Source organism: Lissotriton vulgaris, chromosome 1_1, assembly GCF_964263255.1.
Source record: "Lissotriton vulgaris chromosome 1_1, aLisVul1.2, whole genome shotgun sequence".
Lineage (NCBI taxonomy): Eukaryota > Metazoa > Chordata > Amphibia > Caudata > Salamandridae > Lissotriton > Lissotriton vulgaris.
The window spans coordinates 1,847,258,706-1,847,282,034 of record NC_141685.1 but is presented as its reverse complement, the minus strand read 5'-3'; the positions used below and the strand labels follow the sequence as shown (position 1 = coordinate 1,847,282,034).

Sequence of the window (23,329 nt, the reverse complement as noted above, 5' to 3'; positions counted from 1 at the left end):
ACTTTCTCTCTCAAAATATAAAGGCCTACTTATCAAAGAAAAGAATAATCTTTTTACCCACCAAATAATATCTTCCAAAAATTCTGCGAGAGAGTCATTTTAGCTACTGAGCAAGTTCTCTAAACTACCTGAGACAAAAGGGACCCAAAATAGCCCAATTTTTCGTGACAACATAGCCCATCACTTCTGAGACAAAGTAGGTCAAATTCACTGCCTGTTTACTTCATGTACTCCTAGTGATCCCAGGAAAGACTCTCCAATTGTACTTGAGTCGAACATTTTGATTAATTGCACCCTTATTAGCCTTGATGAATTCACTTCCATTACCCCAATGGAAGGCCTCAAGCTCATCTAGTCTACCAAATCTGCATCTCCTTGTGACCCTTGCCCCCCCCATTCATTCTTACGCAGATTCCTGAACCCATAACTCTCTATCTGACCAACATCTTTGATGATATGTTTGCAACTGGAATTTTCCCCACAATGTGGAAGAAGGACTCTATCCTTCCACTTCTCAAAAATCCAAATTTGGACCCAGAAAACCTAACAAACTGCTGTCCTATTTCAAGACTGCCCTCTCCTGCAAAGTTAGTAGAAAAAATTATAAATACTCAACTGACACAATTAATCCAATCATCTATTGGATTCCACTCCATGTGGTTTTAGGGTTGAGCACAGCACAGAGACCGCACTGATCAAAGCCACTGAGTTAAGGTCTGCCTTGGATGAGAGAGGCACGGCGGCCCTCATTCTTCTTGACTTATCAGCAGCCTTGGATATGTTGGATAATTCTATACTGCTCTACCTCCTTGAACATCTTTGTATTAATAACATAGTTCTTGCTCTGCTAGGATCTTTCTTGACGGGCAGAGCAAACTTAGTGATGCTAGACAATTTCACCTCCAACCCGTTCTCCTTACCTTCTGAGGTTCTGCAAGGCTCCTCACTTAGTCCCTTACTCTTCAACATATACATCACTGAATTAGCTTCTTTCATCAGGTCCTTTGGATTCTCACCCACATCCTCTGGAGATGACACATGAATTGTGTTGTCTGCCTCTAAGAATATTAAAAACACAAATCTCTAGCTCCACAACTGCATGAGGGCGAATGGCAATTGGATGGGCAAACGTTGCCTTAAATTGAACTCTGACAAAATCGAGGTTATCCTCTCTGAAAACAACCCACAATTCTGGAACCCGACCTGTTGGCCTTAAGAATTAGAGCACTCCCACCACCAGTCCGAAAAAGTGAAAAACCCAGTTGTCATAATCCATGACAAGCTTAATTTTAGCAGGCACATAAACTCAGTCCAGTCATTTCTTCTTGTTTCAACACCCTCAGAATCATCAGGAAATATATTTCTTTATTCCCCCCAACTTGGGGAAAACAATAATCACCTTGCTAATCCTAACAAAGCTAGATTATTTCAACAGGCTGTACCTAAACCTCCAAAAGCAATATTTGAATAAACTGTAATCCTTACAGAACACGGCGGCCAGACTTCTTCTTGGTCTCCCTAAATTTCAGTTAGTCTCCAAATCCATTAAAAGACGCCACTGGTTATCAGTAGGCAACAGAACTAAATTTAAGGCACTCTGCTTTACCTACAAAGCCCTTCACAACTCTCGCCCAGAGTACCTTAAACAAACCCTAGCCTGGTATGGACCCAGACGAGACCTGTGATCGAAAGGATCATTGAAGGTTACCTGCCTCTGATTCAAAAGATTGAAATGGGGTGGCAGCTGCTTTGCTTCAGTAGCCTCTAAACTTTGGAATATCCTACCCTTCAACATCAAAGCTGGTCCTTCTTTATCAATCTTTGGAAAACTGCTGAAAACCTGGCTTTTCAACAACTAGAATCCACTTCAGTCTCTGTGTCTGCTGAGTCAGCGCCAAGACACCTCTAGGTATATGTGTGCTTTTATAAATTTATCAACATAACATAACAATGCCCACCACACTCTACGAAATCAGTGCTAACAATGAGTGCAAAAGGTACTACATTTCCCACCAACCTTTGCGTCCAGAAACATGACACATGACACTGGCCCAACATAAGCTGCTCAGGGTACAGCATGCATAGAAGACCTGCAGCAACAGAAGTAACCCACAGTCACAAACACTGCTTGCGTATCCAAGAGATACTGGCGCCCATTAGGTGTGACTGTAGCATGGTAGCCTTGGAGAAGTGAGAATAAAAATCCCAACTAAATCATTGGGAGCTAAGTAAGAAATTATAGACTAGAGGGGTCGCTGACATACTTTTCTGTAGTTTTTCAATTACTCACATGAAAAGATTGTCTCTACTAGGACATGTTGCCCCATTTTTTCTTGTGAGGCAGTACCTTGAACATTACCAGAGTGAGAGACTTAAGGGGTCATTACGATGGCAGACGGACTTAAGTCGTTGCGGGGATTGAAACCAGACGCCTGTAAGGAGGCGGTCCAGCACATGATATTACAATGCAACCGCCACCATGGTGGTCGCATCGTCTATCTTTAACATTGTGGTGGATGCGGCTGCCTGCAGCACCCACCTCATCGTTCAAAACGCACTGTTTGCAAAGCCAAACTCCCCCAGCACAAACGAGGCCCGCAACGGGCCCCCAAAGTACATCCCCACCAGCCTTTACATGGCGATATCACCGCCATGGAAGCGCTTGCAGTGATGTAGCATCATAATATGGCGGATGGTGCCAGCTAGGCACCTCCACCATTCTAGTGATGCAAAGCAGCCCGACAGCCAATCGTTACGATTGCCTGTTGTGACCTGTGCCTGTGCCTGTGCCTGTGCCTGTGCGTGGCAGACTTTCCCTCCGCCACGCACACAGCCCGCCAATCTGGCGGGTGGGATTTGGCTGCACGATTGCAGTGAATCCAACACCGGCAGGTTGCCGGTGGTGGATTCACCGCAATTGTAATCACCCCCTTAGTTTTTTTAGTGCTGCGCCGTGCATCACAAAATTTGCCAGCATGACGTATTTACGAGTATTTTTCTGTACTTTATGAATGCATAGGCAACCTAGTGGCCTGAATATGCATTAATGGCAAGCTCTGTGCAGTGTTTTGTTTAGTTGCTTTCAGAGTGTGACAACAAATGTAAAAAAGATCTGTTGCAACTGTGCTGATACAATCTTGTAAAATATAGCCTATGGTTATCAATGACCTTTTTTCTTCTAGGCACTATTATGTGCATAATAATTACAGCTAAGTAAACCTGCATGTTTTATGTTATATTTGACCATCCATAAGTTCTAGACTATTAAAGATAGGACGCAACAGTAACCTATAGTGGGGAGATACAGGAGTCCTGCAGAATGCCTGGAACCCAGAGAGGCCACTATAAGAGGCTGAAGCATGTCAACACTACGCAGGGGTTAAGGATAATAGTCCCCAATACCACCCATCAATCTTTATAACCATACCTTGGGCACCTAATATTAAACGGAAACTGGTATGTCACTGAGGTATTTTTATATTAGGATTTCCATCCCACAATATCTGGAGTACTCTCTGGAATATGGTCTAGCCTATCCTGGAATATAGGCACCAGCATGAGACCCCAATGATGGAGCATGCCACTGATAAAGTGAGGAGTATCTGTAGAAACAAATATTGGTATTCCTCTCATGGACTATTTCACCTAGTTTCAAAGTAGATGGGTAGAGGTTACCTTTTTGCATTGTACACATCCACTTTACCAGTTCTTCATGTTTTCATAGAATACATTGTACTCTTGTTCACTACATCGGTTTGTCAATCTTAGTCTACCCATATTGTGACTTTAATGTTGTTTGCTGCTGTTAAATAGTATATTTATTTTCTCGGAGAGAAGCCGACCCTCTAGTGCTAAACTGAAGAATGAATGGAAGCCAAAGCTGCCTCACAGAAACTGACTTCGACGTTTTGGGCTAGATTGTTTGAAACTGTGGGAGTCAGCTCACGAATCACATCAAGATTTAGTCCTATTTCCTCTTATTTGACAATCCAGTTTCCTGCTGATATGATTTCACAACACATAAAAAGCAGTACTAAAACTTCAATTTATATTCTAATGTGCGGACTAAACAAAAGTAATGGTCTGGCTCTAAAAAAGCGTTCATATGTCATCCGAATGAACACTGAATTGTACATTTACATTCCTCATATAATTACCAGCTGTTTGTATCTGCTGCTTGGCTCCATGTTGTTCTTCAGAATCATTCCGTTGAGGGTCTTTACTAGTTTCGTGTAACGCTCCACAGCCTACAAATCAGAAAAGCATAGTTTACCTCAACTCACAGGCGGCGATTCCTGCAGCAATGAAAGGAGACATTTGAGGGGCAGCAGAGGGAGTGCTTTGAGATCTATTGAGGAGATCCATCTGATCTGAAGCACAGGTGCTCACACAGATGCGTCTTTAGCTTGCTAGAACTATGTCCCCACCCTACTTGGAATAAGGTTATGGGATACATACGTGGTGATTTATTTACAGTTCGGAAAATGCTCTGGGACATTACAATATAGTTAAAGAATAATAGAGGATCCTGACAGGAATGTTGTAAACAGCTGGATCACAGCAAGACTTTACGAGAATTATCCAGATGTGTATAGCAATGAGAGACAGACAAATCAATTATCGTGTTATAAAGCCCAGTGAGAGAGAAAGAATACGCTCTCGGCAGGGAAGAGCCTTATGAAAGGCAGGGCTGCAGTTTGGATTCGGAAATTGATCCCCCATAGGTCCAATAACAGGACAGTGGGTGGTGCGTACATCAATTATAAACAGTAACCTGGTAGTGGATATTGCAGTCCTGGAATGGGCGTGTGGCCTTCCAGAAGAGGGTGCTTTGGCTGCGTGGGTATTTGCCAAGGTGAATGCTAAGGTGTGAAAGGTCAAGCAGGCATGTATAGCTGGCATGCTTCTATCAGACCATAGTTAATCTTGTCAGCTGTGTTTACTTCTGGTATAAAAGGCAATAAGGAGGGTATGAAAGCAAAACAATGTCACCCTTTTATACAGGGCACGAGTCCTAAAAAGAGAAGTGGGGGGGACGCTGTCACCGGAAGTGGCGTCACGACAGGAAGTGACGTCACGAAAGGTGCGCTCCGATCTCGTCCCAGACACGCCAGAGTTAAGTCCAGCTGTTTGGCAAGGGGGACGTCGTCCCCCGGTAAAATAAGTGGGGGGACGCCGTCCACCCGCGTGGTACCCCGACTCGAGCCCTGCTTTTATATGTGTAATGATTACTATTGGTAAAGACACACTCCCCACCCCTCAGATGAGGTTACTAAAAGCTGCGCTTAAGTAAAATGAGAATAATTTCATGTATAGTGTAAAGGAGGAGTAATGGCCTAGGTTACACCAAATGTAGACATTGTTTGTTAACAATTCTTTAGCTCTCACATTTTGCAGCCCACAATGTTTACAGATACAATTAATTTAAGCATCTGTTTAGAATTCCTAAGATTCCAGCTGCTGAACTTTTTCCTAGTGCATTTAACAATGCGTATAATGCAAACGACGAGGCCAATGGAAAATGCATCACTTCGCGCAGCTATTAGTGCACTGCATCCAAAGGCAAAACATGTTTTCTTAGTATGCTAACAAAGTTACCTTGCTATATATTAAACATCTGTTTTGGAGCACAGAATCCCAGACTTAGTTAAAGTGCTTGTCACCCATTAGTGATAAATTACGTTATTTCCAAGTCTACTGTTTACTGAAGTAAAGGAACACATCTTACAGACGGATTGACTAGGTCACAGAAAGACGACACATTTACGTGATTGCATTAAGAAAATGTTTTGCAATAATAACCGACACTACTAGAGGAACTCAGCATAATCTCTCAACTGGTTTGAATGTCATTTTTGTCACATCAAAATATAATGATCCCTATAAAAGGACATTTTAGATCCATCCTGATTAGCATTTAACACACTAGCGTCCGATCAGTTAAGTATCCTATCACTTAAGTATTTTTTTCCACTTTTTTATAGCCTAAGGCAATAAGAGTACTTCAGAAAAAACCTGTCTAGTTCCACATTTTTAGGCACAGGGACATTTTAGGGGATCACTGACACAATATCGAGGTAAATAATATTGTTTGACACAAATACATGTCAAAAATATAGTTTACTAATATATTGTGTCCATATACTTATAATTCTAAGTACAAAAATATCAGAAATAAAATATTGTTTAACACTAATATCGTCCAAAAAACAAACACATTTATTGCTATTTTAATATATAAATATATATGTGTGTGTGTGTATATATATATATATATATATATATATATATATATATATATATATTCACTGAAAAAACCATAGGTTTCACACCAGTTATAGTTAGCTGGAAATTTTACTGACATAAAACCATTGAAATTCCCACGTTATAGTTAGTTGGACTCACTATAACTTGCGCTGGGATTCAACCCGAGACCCGCCATGCCGGAAGAACCTTAGGACCAGAGGCACTCGCCTAACAAAAATTGTTTTAAACTTGAAGAATTATATTTTCGTACTTGGGATACTGTTAATATGTGGAAACGACATTTGTCTACGTGATTTAGCCAACTTAGCCTTGAGAAAGCCCCGGCGCAAATCGCCAAGAGGGGGCGAAACACGTGTCGGCTGTCCTTGTTCTATGCACAAAAACAAAAATAAAGGAACTGCACTGCAAACAAAAATGTCTCTGTCAACCATTTTATGATCTGGAAAGAACGGATATTAATCTTGGAAAACTGATGTAACTTTATGTGGAGAACACACTCACCACTTTTCAAAACTGTCTCTTCATTTGAATCTCAAGAGGTCCAGAGCTTCGAGTGTGTCTCCACCCACCTATCAACATTACTTATTCAAGTGTTGTTCAAGCCTTAAAATCCCTGGACCTTTGCTACCCTATTCACATCACTATAACTTGCGCGCCTGCAATGCACTGCTGATGACGTCACATATTACATCACTCATGACATGGTCAGTGACATCACTCATGACATCACTGATGACACCATCCAGTGAATGTGTGTCTTTCTGAAATATCAATATGTTTTATATATGTATTTGTAAAGGTCGATGGATGAATTAATGTTTAAATAAGTGTGTAAATGGATGTTTATTTTTAATAAAATATTGATTGGTTAACTGGCTTATAAAGTGTATCTTAGTGAATACATATATTAGCGAGTAATTTTAAAATATTTTAAATATATGTATCAGTGTTTCACTTTGTGTATAAGTGACTGCATGGGTTGGTGACTGACTCACTGTTTGTATGTGTTTTTAAGACTGCGTATGTGCAGGACTGTATGGGTGGATGAGTGTGAATATGGGTGTGTTAGTGAGTGAATGCCTGCCTCACTAGTGTCTTTATGAGTAACTACATATATTTTAATCTAGTATATGTGAGTATTGATGTATATAAGTGAGTATATGTGAGAGTGAGAGATTGAAAGAGTTCCTGTTTAAATAAATATGTGTTTAAAAAAGTGATTGTTTAAGAGAGTAAGTATGTGTAAGATCCTTAGAAGTAATGTACTAGTGTGTGTATAGTTGTATATGCAAATAAATAGATGTTCAATAGTTTATTTGCATGTGTAAGTATGTGTGTGAGTAACTTTTGGATGACTGTCGGTGTGTAACAGGATGTATATGTGTATCACTATATATGATGAGTGAGTATATGCATGAGTGACTATATAGAACTGTTGCTGAATGAGAGGATGTGTATATAGATGGTGGAATTACTGAATTGGTTGTTGTAAGTGGTATGGGTATCTCAATTTTTTTGAAAATGTTAGTTTCTATTTTTGAATATGTGTTTCAAGGCTTACATTACACTGAAAGGAGGTCTGTCAGTCTGTCACAAGGATGGTGTCATCAGTGATGTCATGAGTGATGTCACTGACCATGTCATGAGTGATGTAATATGTGACGTCATCAGCAGTGCATTGCAGGCGTTCAAGTAAGTAATAGTGAGTCCAACTAACTATAACGTGGGTATTTCAATGGTTTTATGTCAGTAAAATTTCCAGCTAACTATAACTGGTGTGAAACCTATGGTTTTTTCAGTGAATTTAATAGGTTTTTAAAATGCTAATTCCTAACTATAACTGGTGTGAAACCTATGGTTTTTTCAGTGAATTTCATAGGTTTTTTAAATGCTAATTCCTAACTATATATAAGGCCCCAAACCTATGTTTTTTTTATTTCAAAATTTTGTTAATAGCAAATGTCTATAGCTATGAATTGTAATATTTTTGAAAATGAATGAATCCTATATTTTATTTGTATTTAAAACAAATTTTTAAATGTATATATATTTTTTTTTTTACCCTGGAGCGCTCCCGGGGCGCGCCCCGGTGAGCGCCCCGGAAAGCGTAGTCTTTTGAAGCGCCCCAGGGCGCGCTCCGGAGAGCGTCCAGTTAGCGCTATTGCCGCGAATGAAAACATCATCGTGACGTATCGCGTAGCCGCGTCCACGTGATACGCACAGCGTAAGCGCACCCGGAAGCACTCGAGCGAATACGATCGCGCAACGTAAACATCCGACGCGCTTACGCAACGCGACCCGGGGCGCGCCCGGGGGCGTGCCGCGTAAGCGCGTCGATCATGTGACCTGAAAATAACACTTTTAATTGGTGCAGAACAGTTTTGAATTCATAATGATGAAATCTCTGGTCTTGTGACCTGAAAATAACACTTCTCATTGGTTCAGGCCTTTTTTTTATTCCAAATGATGAAAGACCCCACCTTATTTCCTTATTCTGACTTTGTCCTTTGACTGAGGAAGACCTGTTTTGCAAACTTTGAGGTATATTTTGTACTTTGAAATGGCTTCAGTAGCAGCAGCAGCTGGAGCATCTGCACCACCACCACAACCACCAAGAGGACCACCACAAGATTACATTGGTGGTCAACAAGAGGAGGAGGAGGAAGAGGAGGAAGAGGAGGAGGGGAGGAGAAGGTGGCTGCAAGAACGCAATACCCCATACCAGCCAAAACCACACATTGTATGGGAGTTTTTTTCGATCCCAGAGGGCAAGAAAAAAGTCAATGCTGCCAAGGGGAATTGCCTAATCTGTGGCACGGAACTTTCAAGGGGGAACCCTAATAAAAAATACTCTTTTGGAAACAACACCATGATTCGCCACATGCAGCGCAGGCATCCGATGAACTATTCTGCTGCAGAGATGAGGGAACTGGCCAGTAACCATCCCCAATCTTCAAGCACCACCTCCAAAAGAAAGCAACCCACTCCATCGGGACTAGAGGCAAGGGAGACGATCCCTTGCATTCAGCCACGGTTTGGTGATTTCCGTATAACATGTATTCATTGTGGTAAGACCATCTCCTATGGTGAGCTGAGCATAAAGCTCATCGTCCTTGCTGGGGACAAACACAAATGCCCCAAAAAACCCTAATTTTTCTATTTTTTGTTGTTGCTCCAGTTGAGCCATTTTTTATTCCCTGTTTTTTCGTTTCTCCCCATAAAAATAACAAAAAAAATATAAAATAGTTCATAGAAGCCAAAAAAAGTACAAAATGCTCCAAAAACACTAAAAAAATATAAATCAACAAAAAGAAGAAAAAAACCAGTTCTTTTTAGAACTACCTCCAATTTATAAAAAAAGGCTACATTTTTTAAAAACGATGTCATTCTTCTTTCCCCATGGGCCGCTCCCCGGTGCGCGTACCGGGCGCTCCCCCCGCGCAAATCAAAAAAAAAATTTTTTTTGCACCGCGGGGCCCTTTTATAGCCCCCACATCAAACCTAGGGAGTAAGGGGGGGTCTACCCTGCCCCCTTATGGTCATTTCCCCCTTTTTTTTTTCCACCTCTTGTGTCTCTATCCTACCGAGACACAAGATGGCGGCCCGTCCGGACTGTTTCGAATGTTTACAGACACCCAAGAGCCAATCAGCTTTCCGTGCGCACCTCGCGTGTCGCGCCCGCTGCGCTCCCTGGTGCGCGTACCGGGGCGCGGCCATAGATATATATATTTTTTTTAACCTAAATTACTCAAAATCCACTGGAGCACATATCTTGAGACATAGCAAAGGCACATCGGGCTACCAGTCCCTAAAATTTAGCCAAGTTTCGTGGAAATCCATTCAGCCGTTCGGGCTAAAAGTGAGTTCGACCGCCCTATGGAAATTAACATGGGGAAAACACGTTTTGGGACCCCCTTTTATCTCGACCTCGCTTCACGAATCCCCCCCAAACTTTCAAGGAAGTACCGGAGCTTCGGGGGGCAAATTTGAGGAAATTTTCAGGCAGATTCGTCAACCGGCGCCAAAGTTATTCACAATAGAATTTTGAGATTTTGCATTGAAAAAAATCCTAACTATAACTACCTACTGGCGACCGCCAGTAGGTAATATATATATATATATATATATATATATATATATATATATATATATATATATATATATATATATATATATATTACCTACTGGCTATCGCCAGTAGGTATATATAGTTAGGATTTTTTCCCTATGGGATTTTTGAAAATTCTATGTCTAATAACTTTGGCGTTTGTGGACGGAATCGGCTGAAATTTTCAGGAAAATGGCACATTTTGTTTCTGAGCAGCCCCTGACAATTTGGTGGGGTTTCGTCAAGGGGGGGCTGAGAAAAAAGGGGGGTCCCAAAACGCGTTTTTCCCATTCATTTTTCCATAGGGCGGTTGGACTCACTTTTAGCTCGAACGGCTGAATGGATTTGCACGAAACTTGGCAAAATTGTAGGGACTGTTAGCCCGATGTGCCTTTGCTAGGTCTCAATATATGTGCTCCAGTGGATTTTGAGAAATTAACGTTTAAATCAAGATATATATCTGTAACAGCGCTCCGGGCAGCGATCCGGTCCGCTTACTTTTCGCGTTTCGGAACTTTGCGCGCAGAAAGCTGATTGGCTCTCCGGTGTCTGTCAACATTCTAAACAGTCCGGAGCGGCCGCCATCTTGTCTCTCGGAAGGATCGAGAGAGAAGAAGAGGTGAAAAACGAAGGGGGAATTTAATGAAAGGGGGCAAGGTATCCCCCTCTTGACCCCCTAGGAATGTTGTTGGGGTTATTAAAGGGTCCCGTGGGGAAAAGAAAAAAAAAATGAGTTTCACGGTAGAAGCGCTTCACGGGCCGCGAACTGGGCCGCAAACTGGTAGCGAAACGGGAATTCGCCATTTTGTGCTTCGTTAATTAAATTACTAGGTATAAGGGGGTGCGGGAGACGTATCCTAATCCCCTATGTTTCCTGAGGGTGGCTGAGGAGGCTGATATATGTTGATACATCTCTTCCAGCGGCTGTGCGTGAGCTTTTTTTTTTTTGCTGCGTGACAGTCCGGAGCGGCCGCCATCTTGTCTCTCGGTAGGATCGAGAGAGAAGAAGAGATGAAAAACGAAGGGGGAATTTAATGAAAGGGGGCAAGGTATCACCCTCTTGACCCCCTAGGAATGTTGTTGGGGTTATTAAAGGGTCCCGTGGGGAAAAAAAAAAAAATGATTTTTCACGGTAGAAGCGCTTCACGGGCCGCGAACTGGGCCGCAAACTGGTAGCGAAACGGGAATTCGCCATTTTGTGCTTCGTTAATTAAATTACTAGGTATAAGGGGGTGCGGGAGACGTATCCTAATCCCCTATGTTTCCTGAGGGTGGCTGAGGAGGCTGATATATGTTGATACATCTCTTCCAGGTGCTGCGCCATCTTGCCTTTTTTCCAATGCCACAATTTTGTCGTGCACGGCAGCCATTTTAGATGCCAGGCTGGTCCCAGGCTATCACCTACCCCTGCGGATGTAGTTTATGGCCCCAGCTGTAGAGAATTCAGACATGCCAACCCTCCCGATTCAGGCGTGTGACTACTGATTTCAGTGCTAGTCTCCCGCCTCCCGATTTCTGCAAGCAAAAACCCGGGGGCATATTACGAACAACTAGCGATAATTTTTGTCTCTAACTTGTTTAGAGACAAAAATTATCGCCGCACATCGGCGATTTTTATCGCAGATAAACCTTGCTATTATCGCAGAAAAGTCAGCGATATTCATGTATTATCGAGCAAATGCTCTTAGCCATGTTATCCACCTCCCATTGGATAACATGGCTAAGAACTGCTCAGGGCAGGTGTTAGATTTTGGAGATATTCGCGCTTAGCGCGAATATCTCCAAAAGTTGGTAATAGGAGATAGCGATGTTAGGGACTGTTTCCAGTCGCTAACATCTTGGCACGCCACTTTGCATGTCATTAGTGATAAGTATCACTGACATGCAAAGCGGGGCCCAAGATGGTCGCTATCTCCTTTTAGCTGTCACTAACTGGTGTTAGCGACAGCTTGGTAATAGGGAGATAATTTTATCTCCGCTTTCATGGCTTTTAAAGCCAAAAAAGCGGAGATAAACCCCCTTGATAATATGCCCCACGATTCCTTGGGGGTTTCAGCTGACAGGGCTTGGTATTGTGTTACATGGTAATTTTTCCAGGAAACGTCAGAGGGTCGATGCAGGGGTTCTAGAAGAGGTGATAAACCATTTAAGCCTCATGAACAAGCGCATGGACTTTTAAAGATTTGTGAAGTACTCGGGGCGGCGGTGTGTGTGTGCCCTCTTTCAGGAGCGGGCGGGGGGGCACTGCCAGCAACTTGCCAGGTCAGGTAGTGTTCAACACGTGCATCACCCTTTCTCTGCCTGCTATTGCGCTCCATGCTTCGGAAAGGTAAGAAAAAGAACGTGCATTTGAGTTTGAAATGTCCGATCCTGCAGCAGCACACTTCCAAAGCCCACACATGACAATAACCCGATTCAAGGCCCTATTCACCCGTTTTTAAAAAAATAGATAACACTCCGACAAAGTAAGATTATAAAACTTTATTAACTTTTAACTATAATGAACGGAACAAAAACTAAAAACATTTAAACATTTTTCAACTCAAAAAGCAACAATGGTTAGAAGCTGTCTTTTGTGCGAATAGTCCCAAGGCAGCACAACGTGCAGAGTTCTGGACGGCACCCAGGTGATGTCGCCTGGGTGCCGCACTGGTTTTGGGATCCTACAATGCAGCACAGAAAAACAGCGTGGGGCGTCCCGGGTGGTGCGGGGGGAGGCCTCGTCAGTAGCGGTCTGTTGTGCGAATAGTCCCAAGGCAGCAGAACGCGTTGAGATGTTGATGGGACTGTGTCCAGTGTCCCATGGCTGACACAACATGTACGACAGGCACCCAGGTGATGTCCAGTAAACTGCCGCACTGGTTTTGGTATCCTACAATGCTGCTCCGAAAATTGGCGTGCGGCGCCCTGGGGGGGGGGGGGCGTGGGGGAGGCGGCGTGAACGGGCCTCCCCAGGTGGCGGCCATCTAGCTGAGTTGCGCCCGCTCTTGCGGCTACAGCGTCTCGCTCACCATGTTGTTGAGTTGCTCCCACTCTTGCAGTGCAGCGATAGGCGGCTGCCACATGGCTCTTAAAATGGCGGACGGCTCCTCGGTTTTGGGCCTGGTCCACTGAAATGGCCCTGGGACACCTTGGAACTCGGACGCTTGCCTGCTAGGGCTTGGGCTCCATTCTCGAAAAGCGTCCCCTCAGCCGTGAAGATTCTACAAAAGTCTTGGGGGCCCCCGACTCCCGCAGGCTTCCGGTGGGGAGCGGCTGCCATGATTGCTCGCGGAATGACCACGACGGAGCCACGAGATGGTGGTGCTCTCATGCTGACGCCAGCTTCAGTCTGAATGATCCAGAAACAAGGTGGGGCTTTCATCGTTTGGGAAAAAAAAATGTTCTAAACCAATGAAAAGTGTTATTTTTAGGTCATATGACCAAGCCTTCCATCTTTAGGAAACCAAAAGTAAAATGAACCAATGAAAAGTTTTATAAACAAGTCACATGACCTGTTATGCGGCATAGGGCTACAAAAAGCGTAGAAAATCCGTTGGCACGTGAGGCGGCGTCAGTAGCGGACCGATGTGCGAATAGGCCGAAGGCAGCACAACGCGCCGAGATTCGGATGGCACCGAGGTGGTGTCCAGCAAATTGCCGCACTGGTGTGGCCATCCTACAATGCTGCGCCGAAAGACGGCGTGTCCAGCTGAGTTTCTCCCGCTCTTGCGGTACAGTGACTCGAACGCGCCGAGATCCGGATGGCACCGAGGTGGTGTCCAGCAAATTGCCGCACTGGTGTGGCCATCCTACAATGCTGCGCCGAAAGTCGGCGTGGGGTGCCCCGTTGGCTTATGAGGTGATGTCAGTAGTGGACCGATGTGTGAATAGGTCAGAACCAGCACAAGGCGCCAAGATCCGAATGGCAACTCCTGGATGTTGAGTGCCTCAGTTGAGAGTTCTGAGCAGTGCTTGTAAGACTGTCTGAAGCTTATTTGCACCTGCTGCAGCTTCACTATTGCCCTGGTGTGGCCAAAGGTGGCACATGACATAGGCGTCCGGCGGAACTCCATCCGGATCTTGGAGCCTTGTGCTGCTTTCGACCTATTCACACATCGGTCCACTACTGACATCATCTTATAAACCAACGTTATGTAAATAGTTTTTTAATAAAATGTTTTACCCTGTTTCTTTGCTGGTGTGTTGTCTATATTTTTAATATTTGCATAGGGTTTGTCGTTATTTTGTGCGGGATGGGTGATGGAGCCGAGCTGTCTTGCAGCCCTCATGGTGTGGAGCTCAGTTCATCTCACTATTTTCGTATTTCTCATGAAGGGTTGTTCCTAATATTTCTATTTTAGCGAGGTCAAAAAGAGATCCAATTAGTGGCCTACTGATTTTGCTCGATTACTTTTATTTTTTTACACGATTTTTCACTATCTGCAAAGACTAAACAGAGTATTGCGACTTTGTGCTTGTTTGTAAATAGAGAATGATCCAAAGAGAACCAATTCTAAAACAGTAAATGCTTGGACAACAATCAATCAAATGGAGAGACAAGCAGGCACGACGGATTACAACGGGGGTAAAGGCCTGCGTTAACTACCCTTCAGTATCTGCAAAGAGAGAGTACTACTAAGACAAAAGAGGGGAGGGGGGGGGGTGCAGCGTTCAAAGCACATCAGCGTGCATAAATACGAAAATGTTTTTATCTATCACGTACTTGACATTTTAAAGCTTTTCATATTTGCTATTAAAAAACCAATGAAATTCACAGAAAAAACCATAGGTTATAGTGGTATAAGCGCTAACTATATATCGCGCACCCGCAATCCACTGCTGATGATGTCACATATTACATCATTCATGACATGGTTAGTGACATCACTGATGACATCACTGATGACATCTCAAATATAACATCTTATAACTATATATGGAATTTCAATGGTTTTATGCGAGTAAAATAAGGTTTTGTAAATGCAAATCCCTAACTATATATGGCCTAAAACCAATGGTTTTTTCATTGAATTTTCAAGGTTTTGTAAATGCAAATTCCTAACTATATATCCACTATAACCTATGGTTTTTTCTGTGAATATATATATATATATATATATATATCTCTATCTCTCCAAAACACTCCTCCCAGAAGAAAGAGCATAGGCCACTTAGGGGAACAGTGGAAGCTTCCTTTATTCAATTGCTCGGCCAAGGCATTTCGGCCTCTTCCGGCCTTCATCAGCGCCATGATGTTTCAGGAGGTTTTGCGCTGTGCATTTTAAAACCATCTTGCCACACTACAATTGGTAAAAGTCCGCTCCACCCCTTTGATGATTTGCTCACCATTCACAGTTCACGAATTTCTAGTGGACCATGATTCCCAGGATGCATCTTGTGGCTCCCAGGTAAGTGATGCATGGAGTGTACTGAACAATGTCAGAGTTCTTGGGTGGAAGGCAGGATAATCTGCGTAGCGTTGAAAGTCCAATCTCCTGCTAATTAAAATTTAAGTTGCTTCCTCGAGTCCCCAAGACCGTCTCAGCACTTTTGCTCAGGATTCCATTAGGCGAGGGCAGGTATATCAGTACATCCCGCCCAACTGAGGTTGATAACCTCGCTGTACCGCCACCTATTCTCCCAAACTTGAAGGCGGGCCCGGATCCTTCAATACCTTGAAGAACAAATATGCAGAAGCAGGAGCCAGTGACATCCGGGCCTGCTCAGGAAACAGGGGCCTCTGTACCGCGTCTCAGGCTGACGCGTACAACATCTCCACAACACTCCTCCCAGAAGAAAGAGCAGAGACCACATAGGGGAACCGTGGAAGCGTCCTTTATTCAATTGCTTGGCTAATGCATTTCAGCCTGTTCCGGCCTTCGTCAGCGCCATGATGTTTCAGGAAGCTTTGCGCTGTACGTTTCAAAACGATCCTGCCACACTACGATAGGTGAAAGTCCGCTCCACCCCTTTGATGATGTGCTCACCATTTACAGTTCACGAATTTCTAGTGGACCATGATTCCCAGGATGCAACTTGTGGCTCCCAGGTAAGTGATGCATGGAGTGTACTGAACAATGTCAGAGTTTTTGGGCGGAAGGTAGGATAATCCGCATAGCGTTGAAAGTCCATTCTCCTGCTAATTTAAATTCAAGCTGCTTCCTCGGGTCCCCAAGAACGTCTCAGCCCTTTTGCTCAGGATTCCATTAGGCGGGGGCAGGTATGTCAGTACATCCCGCCCAACCGAGGTTGATAACCTCGCTGTACCGCCACCTATTCTCCCGAACTTAAAGGCGGGCCTAGATCCTTCAATACCTTGAAGAACAAAGACAGGTTTTGGTGCACCATCTGTTGTTTCCACTGTGAGCAGTTCTGTGCCCCTGCGGCTCCACTTAATTTCCGTGGCGGCGAAGTGTTCACGGCAGTACTGCCGTCACATCTTGTTTCCAATTTTGTCCGAAAGGAAGGCACACTCCACAACAGATAACTCCAGAGTTCTTTATTTGCAAAGCAAAACCTTGCATCTGTGTTTAGATGATTATCCTGCCTAATGAGTTTAAGGCCTCTGGGCCCTTAGTCACAGGCTTAGATGAAAACTCTAAACAGCATACCGAGGCAGCTTTATCGCACATGCTGATTTCTTTCATATATGTAGTATTACCGGTCATAGGAACGTTTCTTTACACCCCTTGTTTACATTGCGTAGTTTGCACACTATTGCAGTATATGCTTTGTCTATACAGCAGCTGCTATACATTCGGATGTTTTTAAGGCATACGGAAAAACCCAGTAATAGAGTTTTTTAATGCAATGACTTTTTAACATTTGAGTGTAATGTATAAATAATGAATTAGTCAATATTTATGTATTTATTTATTTATACACGGTCAATATTTATTAGCAGCTAAATGTGGGTTTTATAACGATGCTTTTAATGTTATTTTAACATTGAGACAAATTACGTTCCTAATAGTGTATTTTCCATTTCCATGCTAATGAAATGTAACACTGTTGCTTTAAAGGGATGGCACTCCTCATGCGCGTCATTTGAGCAAGGGCACTGAGTTGCCCGAAACGCGTCATGGCGGTGGTGCAGGGCGAAATGAAATAAACACATATCTGCACCTGAATCTGGGTCTGCGTCCGTCTTTTTGCATTGGAAACTGTGAGCGGAACATCAAGCATATGTATATATATATGTATTCACTGAAAAAAACATAGGTTTTAGACATGTTATAGTTAAGAAATAGCATTCAAAAAACCTTTTAAATTCACTGAAAAAACCATTGGTTTCAGACATGTTATAGTTAGGAATTAGCATTTAAAAAATTTAAAAATTCACTGAAAAAAACATAGGTTTTAGGGGTGTTTAGGGGTGTTATAGTTAGCTGGACATTTCACTCGTACAAAACCTGAAATTCCTCAGTTGTAGTTAGTTGTACTAACTATAACTTGCGCGCCCGCAATCCACTGCTGATGATGTCACATATTACATCATTTATGACATGGTCAGTGACATCACTGATGGCATCTCAAATGTCATCACTGATGACATCATCCAGTGAATGTGGTTTGCTTCCATATTTAAATAAGTACTATATATATAGGAATCTGCATTGAAGACTAGGTGGATGTATAAGTGTCTGGATGGAGGTCTAAGTGACTAATTTAAAGTGTCTCACTAAATATATGGGATAGTGATTTAACTGTGTGAGTAGCTGTACCACTCTCTCTCTTGTTGTGTAAACTAGTGTTTAAGTTGGTTACTAGCTATGTGAAACTGTATATTAGTTTTTTAATAGTTAAGTGAGTATTTGTATAGGAGAGTGAATGTGTGTCTAGTTGGGTGGGAGGTTTGTAACTGTCCAAAGATGTTTAAAGAGTTGATTTAGTAGGTATATGAGTTTTAGAATGCATTTGAAAATAGTTGATTGGGTGAGTGAATCTCTTTATGGGTGTGTTGATGAGAAAATATTTTTCTCAATGATACAATTCAATTCAATCCAGTTAATTTCTATAGCGCGCTACATACCCAGAGGGTCTCAAGGCGCTTGGAGAAGGGTGGGGAGTTACTTGTCGAAAATCCATGTTTTAAGTTGCTTTCTGAATGCTAGGTGGTTCTGAGTGAGGCGAAGGTGGGTGGGAAGTGAGTTCCAGGTTTTAGCCGCCAGGTAGGAGAAGGATCTTCCTCCCATGGTGGTTTTGTTGATGCGAGGTATAGCAGCAAGGGCTTGGTTGGAGGAGCGTAGGGGGTGTAGAAGGAAAGTCGTGTGTTGAGGCATTCGGGTCCAAGTTCGTAAAGTGCTTTGTGTGCGTGGGTTAGGAGGCGGAATGTTATCCTCTTATTGACGGGAAGCCAGTGGAGGTTTTTCAGGTGACCAGAAATGTGGTCGTTACGCGGGATGTCTAGTATGAGTCTGGCTGATGCGTTCTGGATGCGTTGGAGTTTTTTCTGGAGTTTTGCGGTGGTGCCGGCGTATAGGGTGTTTCCGTAGTCCAGGCGGCTTGTAACCAGTGCGTGGGTGACCGTTTTTCTAGTTTCGGTGGGGATCCAGCGAAAAGTTTTTTTGAGCATGCGAAGAATGTTGAAGCACGATGATGAGACAACGTTGACTTGTCTGGTCATCGAGAGTGAGGAGTCCAGGATGACGCCCAGGTTCCGTGCGTGGTCTGTCGGGATGGGTGCTTTTCCAAGGGACTCTGGGCACCAGGAGTCGTCCCAGGCAGAGGGGGAGGTTCCTAAGATAAGGACTTCTGTTTTGTCGGAATTCAGTTTCAGACGGCTGTGCTTCATCCAATCAGCTACTTCTTTCATTCCTTCATGTAGGTTTGTTTTGGCGGTGTTAGGGTCTTTGGTGAGTGAGAGGATCAGTTGAGTGTCATCAGCGTAGGAGATGATGTTGAGGTTGTGTTGGCGTGCGATGGCCGCGAGGGGGCTCATGTATACGTTGAAGAGGGTGGGACTGAGTGAAGACCCTTGTGGCACGCCACAGATGACTTCAGTGGCCTCTGACTTGAATGGTGGAAGGCGGACTCCGTGAGTTCTTCCGGCAAGGAACGAGGTGATCCATTCCAGTGCTTTTCCTTGGATTCCGATGTTTCTGAGGCGTTGTATTAAGGTGCTATGACAAACTGTGTCAAAGGCTGCGGAGAGGTCGAGGAGGATGAGGGCGACTGTGTCTCCATTGTCCAGTAGAGTTCGAATGTCGTCTGTTGCTGCGATGAGTGCGGTCTCAGTGCTGTGTTTGGCTCGGAAGCCAGATTGTGAGGAGTCGAGGGATTGGTTGGTTTCGAGGAAGGCGGTGAGCTGGTTGTTGACAGCTTTCTCGATTACTTTGGCCGGGAATGGAAGGAGCGAGATGGGGCGGTAGTTTTTGAGTTCGGTGGGGTCCGCTGTGGGTTTTTTCAGAAGGGCGCTTAGTTCGCCGTGTTCCAGCTTTCCGGGAAGGTGGCGGAGTTAAGGGAGCAGTTGATGACGTCTCGGAGGTGTGGTGCTATGATGGAATCAGCTTTGTTGAAGATGTGGTGAGGGCATGGGTCTGTGGGGGATCCTGAGTGGATGGAGTTCATCAGGCGGATGGTGTCCTCAGTGGAGATTGGGTTCCAGTCATTAAGGATGTTCAAGGGGGATGAAGGTACGGCGGAAGGTTGGGTGGGTTGGTCTCCGGGTTGGTTATCGAAGCTGTTGTGGATGTCTGCGATTTTGTCGTGGAAGAACAAAGCTAGGGAGTCGCAAAGGGCTTGGGAGGGAGTGATGTCATTAGAGTTGGCAGCGGGGTTGGTAAACTCTTTGACGATGTTGAATAATTCCTTGCTGTTGTGGGCGTTGTTGTCGAGTCGGTCTTTGAAGGCAGCTTTCTTGGCAGTCCGGATCAGTTGGTGGTGTATGCGAGTGGCGTTTTTGAAGGCGTCCCTGGTACTGGTGTTTGGGTCTTTTTTCCATGCCTTCTCAAGGGAGCGACAGAGTTTCTTGGATTTCTTAAGATCATCGTTGAACCAGGGGGCGTTTTTGTTGCCTGGTTTGATTTGACCTTTTCTCAGGGGTGCTAGGTTGTTGGCGCTGTTGGTTAGCCATTGAGTGAGGTTAATGGCTGCTTGGTTGGGGTTCGAAGAGTGGGCAGGGGGGTTTTGAAGAAGCGATGAGGAGATCTGGTCGATGGTGATTTTGTTCCAGTTTCTTCGCATAGTAGGTTGAGGATGGTTGTGGGTTGTGGGCTTTTTGTAGAAAAAGTGAACGCAGCTGTGGTCCGTCCAATGGAGAGCTGTGGTGTGACTGAAGGAGATATGTTTGCTGGAGGTGAAGATAGGGTCGAGTGTGTGACCTGCGTCGTGAGTGATGGTATTAACAAGTTGTTTGAGTCCGAACAAAGCAGAAATATGAAGTGCAGTGTATGTGACAGCTGTTGTATATAAATAGGTATGCATAAGACTCAGTGATTGTATGAGTGACTGTATAGAAAACTGTATACTTGTAATAGTGATGTTATAACACACTAAGTATGAGTTACTATTTATTTGAATAAATAAAGTGGTGTTTGTATAAGAGTGTAGCTTAGTAAATGTAAGTATGATCAATTGCTTGCATAAGTGAGTAGGATGACTGCATAAGTGAATAGGATGTGTGCTGGTGTGTAATGTCGATGTAGGTGTATAAGTATATTTGATAATGTTCTATTGATCTTTGTTAGCATGTGTGAGTGAATCTATAGGTAAGTGTTTAGATGTGTGTGTAGATGTAGGAATCACTTAGTGGGTTTTTAGAAACTTGTATTGGTTTGTCAATGGTTTTAAATATGGTACTACATATTTTATAATGAGTGTTGAAAGGTTATACTAGTGTATAATGAGATGTATCAGATTGTCACGTGGATGATGTCATCAGTGATGTCAACAGTGATGTCATTTAAGATGTCATCAGTGATGCCATCAGTAATGTCACTGACCATGTCATGAATGATGTAATATGTGACATCATCAGCAGTGGATTGCGGGCACACGAGTTATAGTTAGTGCAAATAACTATAACAGAGGAATTTCAATGGTTTTGTACGAGTGAAATGTCCAGCTAACTATAACACCCCTAAATCCTATGCTTTTTTCAGTGAATTTCTCAGGTTTTTTAAAATGCTAATTCCTAACTATAACATGTCTGAAACCTATGTTTTTTTCAGTGAATGTCAAAGGTTTTTCAAATACTACTTCCGAAATATAACATATCTGAAACCTATGGTTTTTTCAGTGAATTTCAAAGGTTTTGTAAAGGACAATTTTTAAATGTATTAATTGTTATATATATTTTTTTTATACTGATTTACTACATGTTTTTTAAACTATTTAATTTTAGATATATTTTTTAAATTACATTATAATTACATTATACATTACATTACAAAATATAGTTTCTCAGAATGAATTAATTTAGTTTAAATACATGGCAAATAGGCAATAGACTTTTAAGTACAGTAGTTACAGTTGTTGCAATGGACAACACAATTTCAAACACAATGCAACATTGAGCTCAATGTGAATTTCTAGTTAAATGCAATTAGTTACTTTATGGATTACTTTTCTAACCACAGGACTGGATCCTAGGTTCACTCCTGGGACATCTCCTGTAAACAGTTGAGTAAAAGCGTTTTATTTACAGTAGTGATTTTTAAGGAATATTATTGTATTTTAAAAGTTGACTCTTGGAAACGTTTTCACATTGAAACACCAATGTTATCCTATGGGAGGAAATTCACTTAGCAGGTAAGTAGTGTTATTGTTACTTTTTTTTACTCAGTGGTGTATTCTGGATCCAGCACTGGTGCATCTCCTGTAAACAGTTGAAAAAATGTATTTAAGTACAGGCGATTTTTAAGGAATATTTGTAGTTTGTTGAAATAGACACTTAGAAACTTTTCTGGTGAAAACCAGACAATGGATTCCTATGGAAGGAAATACAAGTTACTTGTAAGTATGGTTAGAATTACTTTTCTGGGTCAGGGCTGGGCTAAAAGATGCAGCACTGGGTTCTCTCCTGCTAACAGGTGAGTAAATCGGAATTTGTTGTTTGGATGATTTTAGGTGAATATTTTAATGTTCCAAAACTCCACACACAGAAGAATTTCCAAGTGAAACCAGTCAATGTTAGCCTATGGAAGGAAATTTAAGTTACTGATAAGTACGGTTAGAATTACTTTTCAGGATCAGTACTGGGCTCAAAGATGCAGCACTGAGGTCTCTCCTGATAACAGGTGAGTACATCGAAATTCGTAGTTCGGCTGATTTTAGAGGAAAATTTTAAAGTTCCAAAACTCCACACTTAGAAGAATTTCCAAGTGAAACCAGTCAATGTTAGCCTATGGAAGGAAATTCACTTAGCAGGGCTGGGGGGTCCGTCGTTGTGCGATTAGGAGCTCAATATCACACTGGGGAGGGTAGAGTGGAATGCCAAAGCAGTATGGAAGGGGACTTGAAAGCTATGGAGGGGAGGGTTAGAAAGGATACGAAAGCAACACTGGTTTGGGGGAAATCAATATGGTGGCCGCATTGGGGAGAAGTACACAGGCACGCTCGAGGGAGGAGGGCAGGGAGGATCAGGAGGGCAAGAGAGAGTAACACAGAGTGCAGCGGGAGAGATAATCACGAGGGCGATTTATAGACAAGCGTGCACATATCTACATCAAAGCAAGGACTACACGAAGAGCCAGCAAGAAAGTGAAAGCGTCAGCGACCTCTAGCAGGCAAATGTAAACAAGTGCGCACTGCCAGGCTAATTATAAACAGATGGCTCCTGCGAGCCGCTGCTGGCTCCCGCAAGGTGGATGCCATCACACGCACGAGTGTGACGAAAAGTGCAGACCGATTTCTAAAGGTTATCTCCTAGAGTAGCGCTTGCACACTGTGCTAGGCTCGACCTAAAAAGCACATGCTGAGATGGGTCCCTATCAGGATCTTCATTTTTGCCTTCAACCTCAGGGTGCAGCT

The 23,329-nt window shown here is 43.2% G+C and overlaps 1 long non-coding RNA gene across 1 annotated transcript in view; it reads right to left on the bottom strand.

The window, feature by feature from the left end:
• LOC147751308 (uncharacterized) overlaps positions 1-23,329 on the bottom strand; it is a 99,442-nt gene that overhangs the window by 70,988 nt on the left and 5,125 nt on the right. The window contains exon 2 of the long non-coding RNA XR_015299972.1: positions 4,158-4,247. This is a non-coding gene — a long non-coding RNA (uncharacterized LOC147751308). The remainder of the gene's footprint in view (positions 1-4,157; positions 4,248-23,329) is intronic.